Raw genomic sequence first — 15,495 nt, 5'->3', positions numbered from 1 at the left:
AAATGGTTAATTAGAAGAGGATAGTTTCTAAAAAGGAAACAAACAGAAAGCAGTAGAACTGCCTAGTCCTGCTCGGTGCAGTCCAATACTGAGTCAGCAAATAGGTATTTGCCAGTAGCAACAAGCATTGTGTACGACAGTGACGGTGCTGCTTGACTCGATACTGTTCCCACACCTCTGTTAGTCAGGTCCAGTGCGTGGGTAACTCATGAAGTCACCAGGTACCTGAGTGAAATATTGAAAGCAACGAAGGTTATGAGGGTTAGAGACAGGTGGAACTTGCTACAGGATCACAGCCATGCCCACTCTTAAAGTGTACTTGGCAACGAAATTCATGCCAGTATGACACCTGTCTGTGTAGGAATTTCATGACAAGAGAGAAGAGCAGAATTCGGATCACGGTAGTAGTGTTGTGACTGTGATCTCCCCGGAGCCTTCCCAGAAAGATACTCTTTTCTCCCTTGTGGGCCAATTGGAATTTGAAAGGAGCTTGCTAACTGATGTTCTATGTGGACCGAGAAGTACTGTGGATAAGGTAAGGGCAATTATGTCTCTTGTGATCACTAGAGTTAGATTATAAGGAGATTCCCTACTCAGTCTTCCCTTTCAAATGTTGATTACTGAGGCAATCTCCTTGGCAGTTTATTTCAGGACCTTGAACTTGAGGGATAGAATTGTTTGGTGCCTGCTCTGAAAAGAGACACCCAGCCCCTGCAATACCTGTCTGTGTTGTTTCTGGCTAATGGGATACAGAGAAATGGGGAGATGGTGGGCTGCGGTTGAGTGGTAAGAAGTGATTTCAGAAGAATGTATCAAGGCAGATCATCTTCCAGGGACTAACCTGAAGATGAGTTTTAGGAGTCACCTGTATTCAGAGATTTAAGTTTATGAAAAGAGAATCATGATGATATCTTAATTGCTCTAAGGATGTCTTTTCAAAGAAGTTGTCACAGAAACAGTTCCTTCAGAGGAACTGAGAAGCCAAAGCGAGATGGCTTTATTGTGGAAGCACTAAGGAAAGCCTTCTGCCCTAGAAGTTAACATTTACGAATCTCTTGGCAAATAATGGTCCCCGTTGCAATACTGCTTTGTTTGATGAGGATTCAAAAAATCTTAATCAAATCTAGCAGTCATTGCTGCTTCTTCCTCTCCTAATCTCCCTGATTCTGAATTATGAGATCCTTATCTATTAAAATAAAACAGCATTTGTTAAAGCCTTTTCAAAATTAAGACCAAAACCATCAAAACTAATTGTTTGCTAGTATCAAATAAACAGTTTTTTTTAAGTTTGATGAATTGTTTGTAAGTGCTAATCAAGTGGGTGGAGTCATAAAAGAGGGGAGGAAACCAGCTGAAACAATATATGTAATTTGTTTGCATTATTATTTGAGATAATTACAAAGCAGGCATTCAAAAGCTATTTTTTATCTTTACACCAGAAAGGGGAAAATAAGGAGGGGAGGAAAATCACAAAAACATGCAGCCATTGTCAGCTGCAACCTAAAATATTGCCGGATTCACAATTGTAGAATATTAGCATTACTAAGAATGCCAGGGACAGAAGTGTCACGTTGAATGTAGAGTGATAACTTCATAGGAGGGCAAAGCTGAGGATATGACCGGTTTGCAGTCACAGAGAAATCAGCTTTAATTAATTTGAGTGCCAGCTCTGTGTATAATTACACAGCGTGAGAGTTTGCATGCAAATGCGGAAATGCTGATTGTTCAAATACTTGCACTTGCTCATTAATACGTTGGGACTAAGCGGGGCTGGCAAGCAGACAGGGTACAGCACACACGGTGCCTGCAGGCTAATTTGTATTATACTGTAGTTAGCAAACAGATTTCAGATGTTTCTCTTTTCTTTAAATAATAAGCACAAAAATATGTGCATCATTTTTATCTGTGACATACCTTGTTTTCTTCTTGATTAAAATAAAATGTTCTGGGCTTTAAAAAAACTGTCCAGGGTACACGAAACAATGCAATAACACCAATTTGATGTCAGTAACATTTATACCAGTTATAGGATATTTCTCTTTGACATTTCATGTAATTATCCAAAATGGCCATTTTTCATAATTGGTGAAACTATATTCAAAAGAGGTAAATTTATATATCAATTCCAAGGAAGAATAAAGCAATGGTCGCAGTTGAATTGCTTACTTGTCTATCAAATCTAGTATCTTGTGTCCAGCATCAGTGACTAGAGGCTTCAGGGAAAGGACTGATTTATTTGAGAAAGCACCTAATCCTAAAATGTACTGAGGTGAGGTTTTCCATTCTGACCTCTGAATTTCTTAGCAGAGATCAGCTTCAACCAAATTCCTGGCTTCTTTGACAATACCCTAGGGGAAAAAAAATCTGCCTTAATCACAACCAGAAGAAAATAGCTGATACTTTCTTCAGAAAATGGTACAAGAACATAAGGAATTTACCTAAGTCCCCCAAATCTGCTTCTACTACTACCAATGCTACTATCTACTTCATTGCCAATGCATTTAATACACCCATTTCAATTCTACAAGTATTTATGGAGCACCTATTTTTTGTCAGATGCTGCAAAGCAGAGGATATACAATAGTAAGCAAGGTAGACAACAGACCCTGCATTTGCCATCTCCTTTTTGCAGGAGATGCATGAAGGAACCAAAGTGAGTTTCCCTGGGAAATACATTCTGTTAGCAATTATCACCTTGGAGAAGCCCACGTTGCAGAAACTTGAATCTATGGCCTTCCATACAAACATTTCTCCTAACCTTTCTGGGAGACTAACTCCCTCTCAGATGTTTCTTCAACCCCATTCTGTGGTAAGATAAAAGGAGCTGCTTCTGCCCCCAGGGCTGAATGTAAACTGTAAAGGATATGTGAAAGAGTCTACCTGTATCAAGCAAGCTCCAAAGTTTTATAAGAATAGATTGAAGGGGAGAAGAAAGATGGCAGTGAAGTAGAAGGACATGGAATGCATCCCTCTGCACAGACGTATCAGGAATACATCAAAAGACGGAATAATTCCCACAGAGAACCAGCTGAACACCAGCAAATGAACTTGGACACCAGAAAGGACTGCAAAGATCCCGACATAACTGGTATTTGTTTGTCTCAACACTCTGCCATTAGCCTGGGGCTTGGACAGTCTTCTTTAAACCCCTTTATTGCTGAGACAAGCAACCTCTGAAGTCTGGACTACTCCATCAGAAGTCAATTAGGAGGCTCTGGGGAGGGAGCACTGAATCCAGGATGCTAGACTACTAAGGAGTCCTCAGACACAGAGAAGATTACCTGCAGAGAACTCTCACAGAGCCCTGTATCAGAGTCTAAGATCCGGCTTCATTCGACTGTCTGCAGCTGCCAGTGCTGGACACCTCACACCAAACTACAAACAAGACAGGAACACAAACCCACCCATCAGCACGCAGACTACCTAAAGCCATATTAACCTCACAGATACCCTAAAACACACCACCTGACATGGCCCTGCTCATCAGAGAGAAAAGACACAGAGCCACACACCAGAAAGCAGACACCGGATCCCCCACCAGGAAGCCTACTCAGCGCACTGGACAAAACCCACCACAGGGGGCAGAAGGCAGAAACAAGAGGAATTACTACTAGGCAGCATAGGGAAAGGAGACAGCAAATCGTATAAATTAGACAAAATGAGAAAACAAAGAAACACCATGCAGGCAAAGGAGCAGGAAAAAAACCCACAAGATCAAATAGATGAAGAGGAAAGAGGAAAATTGCCTGAAAAAGAATTCAGAGTAATGATAGTAAAGATGATCCAAAATCTCGATAACAAAATACAGAAAATACAAGAAACAGTTAATAAGGACACAGAAGAACTAAAGAGCAAACAAACAGTAATGGACAACAAAATAAGCAAAATTAAAAATACTCTAGGTGCTATAAACAGCAGAATAACTGAGGCAGAAGAACAAATAAGTGAGTTGGAAGATAGAATGGGGGAAATAACTGCCACAGAGCAGGAAAGAGAAAAAAGAATAAAAAGAATGGAAGACAGTCTCAGAGACCTTGGTGACAACATTAAGTGCACCAACATTCGAATCATAGGCATCCCAGAAGAAGAAGAAAAAAAGAAAGGGTCTGAGAAAATATTTGAAGAAGTTATAGTGGAAAACTTCCCCAACATGGTAAAGGAAATAATTAATCAAGTCCAAGAAGCACAGAGAGTCCTATACAGAATAAACCCAAGGAGAAATACACCAAGGCACAGCCAAGAATACTCTACCCAGCAAGAATCTCATTCAGATTCGACAGAGAAATCAAAAGCTTTACAGACAAGCAAAAGTTAAGAGATTCAGCACCACCAAACCAGCCTTACAACAATTGCTTAAGGAACTTTTCTAAGTAGGAAACACAGGAGAAGGAAAAGACCTACAAAAACAAACCCAAAACAATTAAGAAAATGGTAATTGGAACACACGTCAATAATCACTTTAAATGTAAATGGATTAAATGCTCCAACCAAAAGACACAGACTGGCTGAATGGATACAAAAACAAGACCCTTCTATATGCTGCCTACAAGAAACCCACTTCAGACCAAGAGATACATACAGACTGAAAGTAAAGGGATGGAAAAAGATATTCCATGCAAATGGAAGTCAAAAGAAAGCTGGAGTAGCAATACTCATATCAGACAAATTAGACTTAGTAAAGATTATTACAAGAGACAAGGAAGGACACTACATAATGAACAAGGGATCCAATCCAAGAAGAACATATAACAATTGTAAATATCTATGCACCCAACATAGGAGCACCTCAATTCATAAGGCAAATGCTAACAGCCATAAAAGGGGACATCGACAGTAACACAATAATAGTAGGAGACTTGAACACCCCAATTACATCAATGGACAGATCATCCAAGCAGAAAATAAATAAGGACACACAAGCTTTAAATGACACGTTAGACCATCTCGACTTAATTGATATTTATAGGACATTCCCTCCAAAAAATACAGAACACATTTTCTTCTCAAGTGCACACAGAACATTTTCCAGGATAGATCACATCCTGGGTCACAAATCAAGCCTCAGTAAATTCAAGAAAATTGAAATTATATCAAGCATCTTCTCTGACCACAACACCATGAGACTAGATGTCAATTACAGGAAAAAAACTGTAAAAAATACAGCCACATGGAGGCTAAACAATACACCATTAAACAACTAAGGAATCACTAAAGAAATCAAAGAGGAAATCAAAAAATATCTAGAAATAAGTGACAATGAAAACACAACAACCCAAAACCTATGGGACACAGCAAAAGCAGTTCTAAGAGGGAATACAGTCCTACCTCAAGAAAGAAGAAAAATATCGAATAAACAACCTAACCTTACACCTAAAACAATTAGATAAAAAGAAAAAAAAAAACCCCAAAGTGAGCAGAGGGAAGGAAATCATAAAGATCAGAAATAAATGAAAAAGAAAGGAAGGAAACAATAGCAAAGATCAATGAAACTAAAAGCTGGTTATTTGAGAAGATAAACAAAATTGATAAACCATCAGCCAGACTTTTCAGGAAAAAAAGGGAGAAGGTGCAAATCAACAGAATTAGAAATGAAAAAGGAGAAGTCACAACGGACACCTCAGAAATACAAAACATCATGAGAGACTACTACAAGCAACTATATGCCAATAAATTGGATAACCTGGAAGAAATGGATAAATTCTTAGAAAAACACAATCTTCCAAGACTGAACTAGGAAGAAATAGAAAGTATGAACAGACCAATCACAAGTACAGAAATTGAGAATGTGATTAAAAATCTCCCAACAAACAAAAGCCCAGGGCCAGATAGCTTCACAGGCGAATTCTATCAAACATTTTGAGAAGAGCTAACACCTATCCTTCTCAAACTCTTCCAAAATATAGCAGAAGGAGGAACACTGCCAAACGCATTCTCCGAGGCCACCATCACCCTGATACCAAAACCAGGCAAAGATGTCACAAAAAAAGAAAATTTTACAGGCCAATATCACTGATGAATATAGATGCAAAACTCCTCAACAAAATATTAGCTAACAGAATCCAACAGCACATTAAAAAGATCATACACCATGATCAAGTGGGGTTTATCCCTGGGATGCAAGGATTCTTCAATATACGCAAATCAATCAATGTGATACATCATATCAACAAATTGAAGGATAAAAACCATATGATCTCATCTCAATAGATGCAGGAAAAGCTTTTGACAAAATTCAACATCCATTTATGATAAAGACTCTCCAGAAAATGGGCATAGAAGGAAACTACCTCAACATAGTAGAAGCCATATATGACCCAAAGCAATTTACAGATTCAGTGCAATCCCTATCAAATTACCAATGGCATTTTTCACAGAACTAGGACAAGAAATTTTGTATGGAAATGCAAAAGACCCCAAATAGCCAAAGCAATCTTGAGAAGGAAAGATGGAGTTGGTGGAATTAGGCTTCCTGACTTCAGACTATACTACAAGGCCACAGTGATCAAGATAGTATGGTACTGGCACAAAAATAGACAGGAAGATCAGTGGAACAGAATAGAGAACTCAGAGGTAAACCCAAGCACATATGGGCACCTTATCTTTGACAAAGGAGGCAAGAATATACAGTGGAAAAAAAGACAGCCTCTTCAATAAGTGGTGTTGGGAAAATTGGACAGCAACATGTGAAAGAATGAAATTAGAACACTTCATAACAGCATACACAAAAATAAACTCAAAATGGATTAAAGACCTAAATGTAAGGCCAGACACTATAAAATTCCTAGAGGAAAGCATAGGCTGAACACACTATGACATACATCAAAGCAAGATCCTTTTTGGCCCACCTCCTAGAATCATGAAATAAAATCAAGAATAAACAAATGGGACGTAATGAAACTTAAAAGCTTTTGCACAGCAAAAGAAACCATAAACAAGACTAGAAGGCAACCCTCAGAATGGGAGAAAATACTTGCCAACAAAGCAACAGACAAAGGATTAATCTCCAAAATATACAAGCAGCTTGTGTAGCTTCATACCAAAAAAGCAAATAACCCAATCCACAAATGGGTGGAAGACCTAAATAGACATTTCTCCAAAGAAGACATGCAGATGGCCAACAAACACATGAAAAGATGCTCAACATCACTCATCATTAGAGAAATGCAAGTCAAAGCCACAATGAGGTATCACCTCACACCAGTCAGAATGGCCATCATCAAAAATCTAGAAACAATAAATGTTGGAGAGGGTGTGGAGAAAAGGGAACTCTCCCACACTGTTAGTGGGAATGTAAGTTGGTACAGCCACTATGGAAAACAGTTTGGAGGTTCCTTAAAAAACTGAAAATAGAACTACCATATGATCCAGTAATCCCACTACTGGGCATATATCCAGAAAAAACCATAATCCAAAAAGAAACATGTACCATAATGTTCACTGCAGCACTATTTACAATAGCCAGGACATGGAAGCAACCTAAATGCCCATCAACAGATGAATGGATAAAGAAGATGTGGCATATATATACGATGGAATATTACTCAGCCATAAAGAGGAATGAAATGGAGCTACATATAATGAGGTGGATAGACCTAGAGTCTGTCATACAGAGTGAAGTAAGCCAGAAAGAGAAAAACAAATACTGTATGCTAACTCATATATGCAGAATCTTAAAAAAAAAAGAAAAGTGGTACTGATGAACCCAGTGACAGGAGAAGAATAAGGATGCAGATGCAGAGAATGGACTGGAGGACACAGGGTTGGGGAGGTGGGAGGTGAAGGGGAAGCTGTGATGAAATGAGAAGTAGCATAGACATACACTACCAAGTGTAAAATAGATAGCTAATGGGAATTGCTGTATAACAAAGGGAGATCAACTCGATGAAGGATGGATGCCTTAGAGGGCCAGGACAGGGAGGGTGGGAAAGAGTCGTGGGAAGGAGGGGATATGGGGATATATGTATAAATACAGCTGATTCACTTTGGTGTACCTCAAAAAAGAAAAAACTATCAATGTAAATTGTCATATTAACAAATGTTAAGAAAATAAAAGACAGAAAACATATTATCATCTGAAAAAAAAATAGATTGAAGAAGAAGGCCGTCAATACACTTCTCTGAAAGCTTAAATCTATAATTTCTCAAGGAGGAAAGCTGGACACATCATGTAGATGATATAGACACTTCACACCATTTGATCTGACCAAAAGTAAGCAGTTATCCACCTAAGTGTTCTCAATCAGTTCCGCAACACGGACTAGAGAGCATGAGCTTTCCTTCCTAAAATATCTGTTCAAATGTTCCACTGCCTAAGGCTTCCTGTAGATATGGGATATGTCTGTACAAAGGGGAAAGTGACAGTAAAATCACTTATACACACCACCTAGGCTCCCACTTCACATTCAGAGTGGTCATAAACCCTCTTACCTTACATATTAAAAATGTGCAAGAAGGAAGGAGAAAATCCAGGATAGTGAAAGAACCCAAGGGTATCTTCATGATGCAAAACACAGTAATTTGGAAATAGCGGTTTTCAGGGGCTTTGAGTTTCAAGTACCCTGAGCTCAAACAACCTTTCCTCTTGGTTCTATCATCATTGGACACCCATGATCAGAAAACACAAACAAACATAAACCAAAAATAAATTCTCAAAATATGTATATACTAGGAAAATTCCACTTGCTTGAGACCAAAATATTAAAAATTATTTGGTATATGGATATATTAGTAACTTTATTAGGAGAGCAAAAAGTCTTAGAAGATTTTATCTATAGGAAATTACTTACAGTGTGAGGTTGTGGTGATATATGAAATGACCTACATTCATGGATAATGCAAATAATTTCATGGAACAATTACAGGATAGGAAGGAAAGAGAATAAATGTGTAGAGAAAAAATAAGAGGATTTCATCTGGAGAAAGTGTTCGGAAACCTGAGGAAGCTCTAGCCACAAACATGAAGAAGGCTGGTAACCCAATGTAGACGCACAACACACCACACTGATTCAGAATGGGCAGCTGTGCTGATCGTTATAGCGTGAGACTCAGAGGCTGACAGCAGCTAATGATTCAGCTATGATGAGGTCAATAAGAACTGTTTCCACAGATTTGTGAGTGCTGGATACATATTTCAAGGGCATGAGAAAAATGAAAGTGCGAACAACTGGAAATAGGAAATGTGTGGAATCTCTTTTCATAAAGTGAAGGGGAAGAAGTGAAGCAAAAGTGGAAATTTAACCGTGTTTGTAGGAGAGAAAAGAACTAGTTGAGCAGGAGCAATTGGGGGTTTAAGGGGAAACATGTCCTTAATGGGGCAGGAGTTGGGAAGAGTACAGGTAGTGGTGCTAGCTTTAGTGATTTTAAAAAATATTACTCCAAGAAAGTAGAGGCAAAGAGGGTGGTAACACAGAAAATCTGAGGGAGAGGTGAGGAAAGTTATGAGAGTATGTGTCAGATGCCCTCGATCCTGGTGAGGATGTCGGTGAAATCACTCCCTGGGAGAGTATAGGAAAGGGTGTGGACATGACATGGAGATAAAAAGGACTTTATTTTCTTACTAAAAAAAAAGTAGAGCAAAAATAATTTACAATATTAGGTTAAGAAATGACAAACAATGGAGAAATGGGAAATTGTCATTGTAAAAGCTTCACTTAGACATTAACCTGGGCCAAGGTAAAGTGAGTAATGGGACTCGACTTGTAATTACGAAACAGTCTATAAGTTTACGCTCTTCAATACCAGTACACATAAAGTAGTTGTTTACAGTGTAGCACGCTTGCATTCTCCACCAAGAAAGGGGAAGATAATAAAGTAAAGGAGACAATTAATGCACAAAAGAGCTTAGTCTTTGGGGAAAACTATCCCTCTGGGCTCCTCCTTCCTCTGCTCACCAGTGGCCTTGCTGGTGACAGTAAATGCATTTATTCAACAGAGGAGAAAAGTGTATGGAGCTGCCTACGTTTCCCTTTATCATAGCACTATCCCCCTATATAACCCAGATTCCTGTTGCCTCATACCCCCTGGGTTAGGCACCAAAAGCAGGACAGCATTTCCTGAAAACCAGTGTTAAATACAGTACCCATGTATCATTTGGTAAAGAAAGAGAAGGTCCCAAATGTCTAAGTCTCTGCTTAATGTGTCTGGAATTACCACTAGCACTTTAGGACAGGTGTATTCTTGGACCTAGCTGGCTATTCCGTTTTCCTGCCAGAAGACAGGAGCACATCGGTGGCTGAGTGGCTGCCAGTGGACACAGGGCAGCTCCTGGAAGCCGCAGGTTTGGGTGTGATATAACAGGGGCACTGAGCACTCTGAGATCCCTAGAGAGATCAGTGGTTGTAGTATGTGGATGTATGGGCCCCCGAGGATCAGGTGACACTCCGTCGGCAAAAGGACAAGACAAAGATTGTCTCAGAAAGCTTCCCGTCTGCCACTTGCCGCCAACTGCTTCTCTCAGTTTCCTTTTTGTTTGGGTCTCTTTCCCTGCCTTTTGCTTATCCACCTCCCAATCTTTTCCAGATCCCAAATCTAAAGATTCTGTTGACCAAGTAAAAGAGTTTGCAGCATGTAAAAATAGGGAATGTAGAAGGTTTTTAAACAAAGCAATAATACTCAAGCCAACTCAAAATCAAAGATTTCTTGAGGATCTACTTTATAGCAGTCACTGCAGTATATGTAGGGGATTTAAGAATAAATATGTGAGGCGCTTTACTTATGGAGGTCACCTTTAAATGGGAACACAAGCCTGTTAGACTAGAATACTTGATGATACAGAGGCACCAAGAAGAGAGATATTTCTTCTGTAGGAAAAGAAAAATATTGGCAAAGTAAATGGCTGAAGCAAATGAATTTAGCTATGGAAATGTACATAAACATGAGCAAACTGTATCTTAAAGAGATTTTTCTAGCAGCAACATATAAAGTGGTTTGGAGGCAGAAAAACCTAAAGAGCATTTGGGAGACTATTGGGATAGGGTACAGAAGAGAGGGGATGGAGAGAGGCTATAAATGGTGAAGACATCTCAGAGGAAGTATTGACAGGGATTTGCAAATTATCAGTGAAAAGAGGAAAGTTGTCATATCTAACTTTGACATTTCAAACCTTGGTGATGACATTAAAAAAATAGGAAGCATTGGGAGGAAATGGAAATGTGAGAGAGAAGACACTAAATTCAATTTGGACCTAATGCGTTTTTCAAGGTGCCAGAAAAGAGAAGAGTGCCAGTGGAAACCTGTATCCAGCACTCTGAGAGGACAGGGCCCAAGAGGGAGCCGTAAGGGTCATCTGCAGGCAAGGTCCAAAGAGTGGATGAGATGGTCAGGGAAGAGGGAGGACAAGCAGAGAGGAGGGCTGAGTAACAAACTTTTAAATCACATACGCACAAAGCATGACGAGCAAGGAGACAAACGTTGCAGTCACACAGTCAAAAAGAAAACTGGGAATGTCCACAGAAGCGTAGGGAGTTTCTGGAAGACGGGCCGGTCGGGAGACGAGGAAGAGACAGGGACAAGGGAGACGAACTATGAGAATGTTTGGATGTCACAATTAATTAGTCATTGATGACCTTCAGGAGAGAGGTTTCATTAAAATGATGGGAAAAGAAATCAAAAGTTCTTACCAAATGTCTCCAGTGTATTTGAATATTGGAACTGAAGCAAAGCAATGAGCTTTCTAGGAGTTTACCCTTAAGTTAGAAGAAAAAAAGATAAGGAAGAGGGACTACTTCAAGAGTGAGACAAATAGCACCAGTTTAACCTGGTTTGCTATACTGTTTTACCCAACCAGAGACCTGTTGTAATTCTGGTTTCTCTCAAGCTCTTACTTCATGTTGTCAAGTGAAGGTGGGTGGCAGCTAATGGGAAAAAGCTGATGATGTTCAAAGATGACTAAGGTTGTAAAAGACAATTAGGCTCTTCCTACAATTCATGCTTAGGAATTAAAAGAATTTCTCCCTAAGAAAGCCATCTTCACTCCACCCACTGTCCCTGGCCTATTTCATCTTTTTGATCACAGTTTACCTTCACAGATGTGTGTGAAAATGTCCTGTACTATGTGGCAAGCCCATTTGAAAAGGCCTTGATAACATTTCTTTCATGTAAAGGTGTGTTCTTCAGCTACTGGCAATTTCTAAATGGTAGAGAATTCTCAGAAGAGCTTTGTTATCTATGTAGCAACTTCAGTAGAGTTAGCCTCCCTACCTTATTATGCTTAGCTTAAGAAATAGGCTAATCTAGAAAATCCTAAATGAATGAACATCTTTCTTTGGCTTTTGTTTTGCTGTAGCCGCATGTTATAGTGCTCAGTGCTCTGGACCTACCCAAAGCAATCTGATAAAAAATAGTGCCATACTACCTGTGAGTAGAAAATTACTTTTTGCCCTATTCAAATCCTTTTTTTTTAAATGAGCCGCCCACAAATCCTCTCCAACTACATACTGATGCCTGCTTAAGTGTGCAGTTGAGGTGCGGTATCCAGAATGTTGGAAGAAAATATAATTATGTGTTTACCTAATAGGTAATCTCTGTGTTACCGAAGAGTTATGTCTGGGGAATATGAATTATTTGTATGCCATATTAACACAGCATTCAATTGCACACAGTTTGTGTTCTTCTTTTAAAAATACAAGCAGCTATTTGATGTGTCTAAGATTTTTCTATATTTATTTTTAGTTGGAAGAATATCTCTGCCTCTTTTAAAACTGCAGAATTTTTATTCATTGAAATATGTATCTGTATACACAAACGTTCTCTCTCTCTCTCCTCTCTCTCTCCTCTTCTCTCCCCCCACCCCAAACACTCAGGGAGGCACCTTCATAAACTCGCCCTGCATGGTTGTTGGTTTATCTGTCAAAGAAATTCATTACCAAGAGAATGCCTTGCTTTCTATGCTTACTAAATTTTTTAAAAAATGTTTTTCATTATATTTATGCAAACGTAACTTGGCTAGCTCATGATTTACCAAATGCAAGCATTTGTCAGGGTTATTTCCAATCACTCAGAAAAATGTGCCTTTGTGTATTTTGATTATTTAAAGCAATTTTGTTTCCATTATGCGTATGTGCAGCCAGAACAGCATGACTGTCTTGACTGAGGAAGTGGGAACGCTCTTAATTTTCATATGTGCATCTGCAGAAGTGCTTTTGATTGTTTAACCACTGTACAGATAGTGATGTGGGCACACATTTATTTTTGCACACATTTATTTTGCTTGGCACTTCAGAAGAGAGGGGTAATGCCAAAACAATTACATATGCTGTTATTTGCATTTAAAAGTATATATGCTCAACTGTAAGCTAAGGAAATGTTTAATATTTTGAAGCATAAAAATTAGCATACACTCAGAAATCTCTGCCTGTGACCACATCTTATTTATATATTAACTAAACATCTGGATTTTTTTTCCCTTGGGGCTGTGGGCTGGATTTTTCCCCTTGTGCAAAACTTTATACCAAACTCTGAAGTTATCGGGAATCAAAGGGTGTCATTCAAAGTTGCTTACCTTGCCTTGAAGCACACCAGCTTATTTGCTCATTAGATGAGTCCACTACTTTCCAAGGAGACAGGAAAGGGAAATAGCGGCGATTCAAGGCATTAGAAACCACGATCCTGAATATGGTGTCATCATATAACTGTAGAATCGTTTCATTTAGTTTTTCTGGCTACTATATTTTATTGAATCTAACATCCTATCAATAGTAAGATGCATCAATATTTTCTATTCTACAAAGAAAATGTAAAACTCTACCAATGTGATATATCATTAATTGAATAGTCTATCCCAATTTCAGAAATGTTAAAATGAGGGAGAAAGTACAATTTACAGTGAATAAAATAGCATACATAGAATAATGACAAAGGTTTAGCATGGTAAGTACATCAACACAACTCAAAGGTGCTTCTTTCCTGGCAAGAGAAGATTTACTATCTCCTAAATTCAGTGGAACTAAACAACGTACTATGTATTTCAAACTATTTCTACTTTTTCTCGTTCATAGAGTTATCAAGGTATTCTCTCTTTTAAGATGGTTGACTTTTTTTTTTTTAGCTTTATTGAGATATAATTGACAAAATTGCAAGATATTTAAAGTGTGCAGCGTGATGATTTTGATACATGTATACATTGTGAAAGAATTCCTCCCATCAAGTTAACACACCCATCACCTCACATATGTACTTCTTTTTTTGGTGAGAACAGAGTTGACTTTGTCTTGAAGGAGGCAAAATAGTAGTACAAAAAGAAAAAATAGATTTTAGAATTTATTTAAAACTTCTGATTCTTGTTTCTGTGAGACGTTAGGCTATAAATTAATCTAGCTGAGACTGTTTATCCACTCACTCTGTCCCTTCAGGTCTGTTTTTCTGCCCATCCAAACTCTCCCTATATACCACTCCAGGACAAGCAAGCATTCAAACTTTGTTACAGGAAGCTGAAACAAAGGTGAGTCCTAAATATTCCTTAAAACACAATAAAGCAATGTAAAAAACAGTCAACTAACACTTGTAAAAAACCTTCAAAGAGTGTTAAAACTTTCTTGTCCCAGACAAATTATTGTAAAATCCGTAACTTGATAATTGACCAAGTAAACTCTTTGATTTAGCTCTCAGAGAATGGACTTTAAGAGAAATAACCTAATGTCTCCGTCTCCCTCCTCACCACCAATACCTAGCCCAGTGCCTGGCAAATAGTATTTTGCCAGTAGATGTTTCTTGAGTGATTTAATTAAGTGGTTAATTATGACCAGAGAGTCCCTTTCCTCATCTCACTTTTGGAGATAGGCATTATGAGGCAAGACATAGGTAGGAAAAAAATTAAATTGCATTTTAATTAATTCCTCACATATTACATATCAAGATATTTTCTATTGTAGTGTAAGATGCTTCTGGCATTATGTGCAATATTCAGTTACTCATCACCAACCCATCTATTAAATAAACATGTATGAAGTAGCCAGTGAATACCAGGCACTCTAGATACAAAGCTGAGTGGTGTTACCCTCTAGAGCAGTGGTTCTTAAACTATTTGGTTTCAGGACCCTGTTCTACTTTCAAGTATTATTGAAGATCCTCAGAGTGTTTGTTTACATGAGTTATATCTCTCAATATTTATCACATTCAAATTAAAATGCAAAAATTTTAACTATGTATTCAACTAAAAATAGCCATAATATCTAGAGATTTAAAGGTAAAGGGAACAGATAGATAAATGAACATGAATTTTCTGTGGTTTGTAATAAGCATAGTGACAGAGGAAAGCACAGGGTCTTTTAGGAACAGTTCCCAAAAGAAGATATGTCTGAGTGGGACCCTGAAGGACACCTAAATGTCAGCTAAGTAAAGAATGAAGTCTTTGACTGATGGAATTCTGTGACTTGGAATATTATTTCTGTTTTCATTTTACTAATGTTCTTTCTAAAGTCTAAAAAGATCTCAACCATATGGTTCCTATATGGCAATTGGATTTCAAAAAACATGTATGCCCAGTCAAGTAAGGTCATT

The 15,495-nt window shown here is 38.3% G+C and overlaps 1 protein-coding gene across 14 annotated transcripts in view; it reads left to right on the top strand.

The window, feature by feature from the left end:
* Window positions 1-213: 213 nt before the first annotated feature.
* The window catches only part of ADGRL2 (adhesion G protein-coupled receptor L2), a 266,132-nt gene continuing 250,850 nt past the window's right edge, over window positions 214-15,495 (top strand). For 13 of the 14 annotated variants that reach the window (XR_009049955.1, XM_057715049.1, XM_057715022.1 and 10 more), the window contains exon 1: window positions 214-535. The gene's annotated coding sequence lies outside the window, so the exon portion shown is untranslated. Of the gene's footprint in view, window positions 536-14,348; window positions 14,438-15,495 lie in introns of all 14 variants that reach the window. The other variant, XM_057714965.1, reaches the window with a different exon arrangement.

The sequence above is a fragment of the Hippopotamus amphibius genome, chromosome 1 (assembly GCF_030028045.1).
Source record: "Hippopotamus amphibius kiboko isolate mHipAmp2 chromosome 1, mHipAmp2.hap2, whole genome shotgun sequence".
In the NCBI taxonomy this organism is placed as follows: domain Eukaryota; kingdom Metazoa; phylum Chordata; class Mammalia; order Artiodactyla; family Hippopotamidae; genus Hippopotamus; species Hippopotamus amphibius.
The sequence above is the reverse complement of the archived record's forward strand: the minus strand, read 5'-3'. Positions and strand labels throughout refer to the sequence as shown.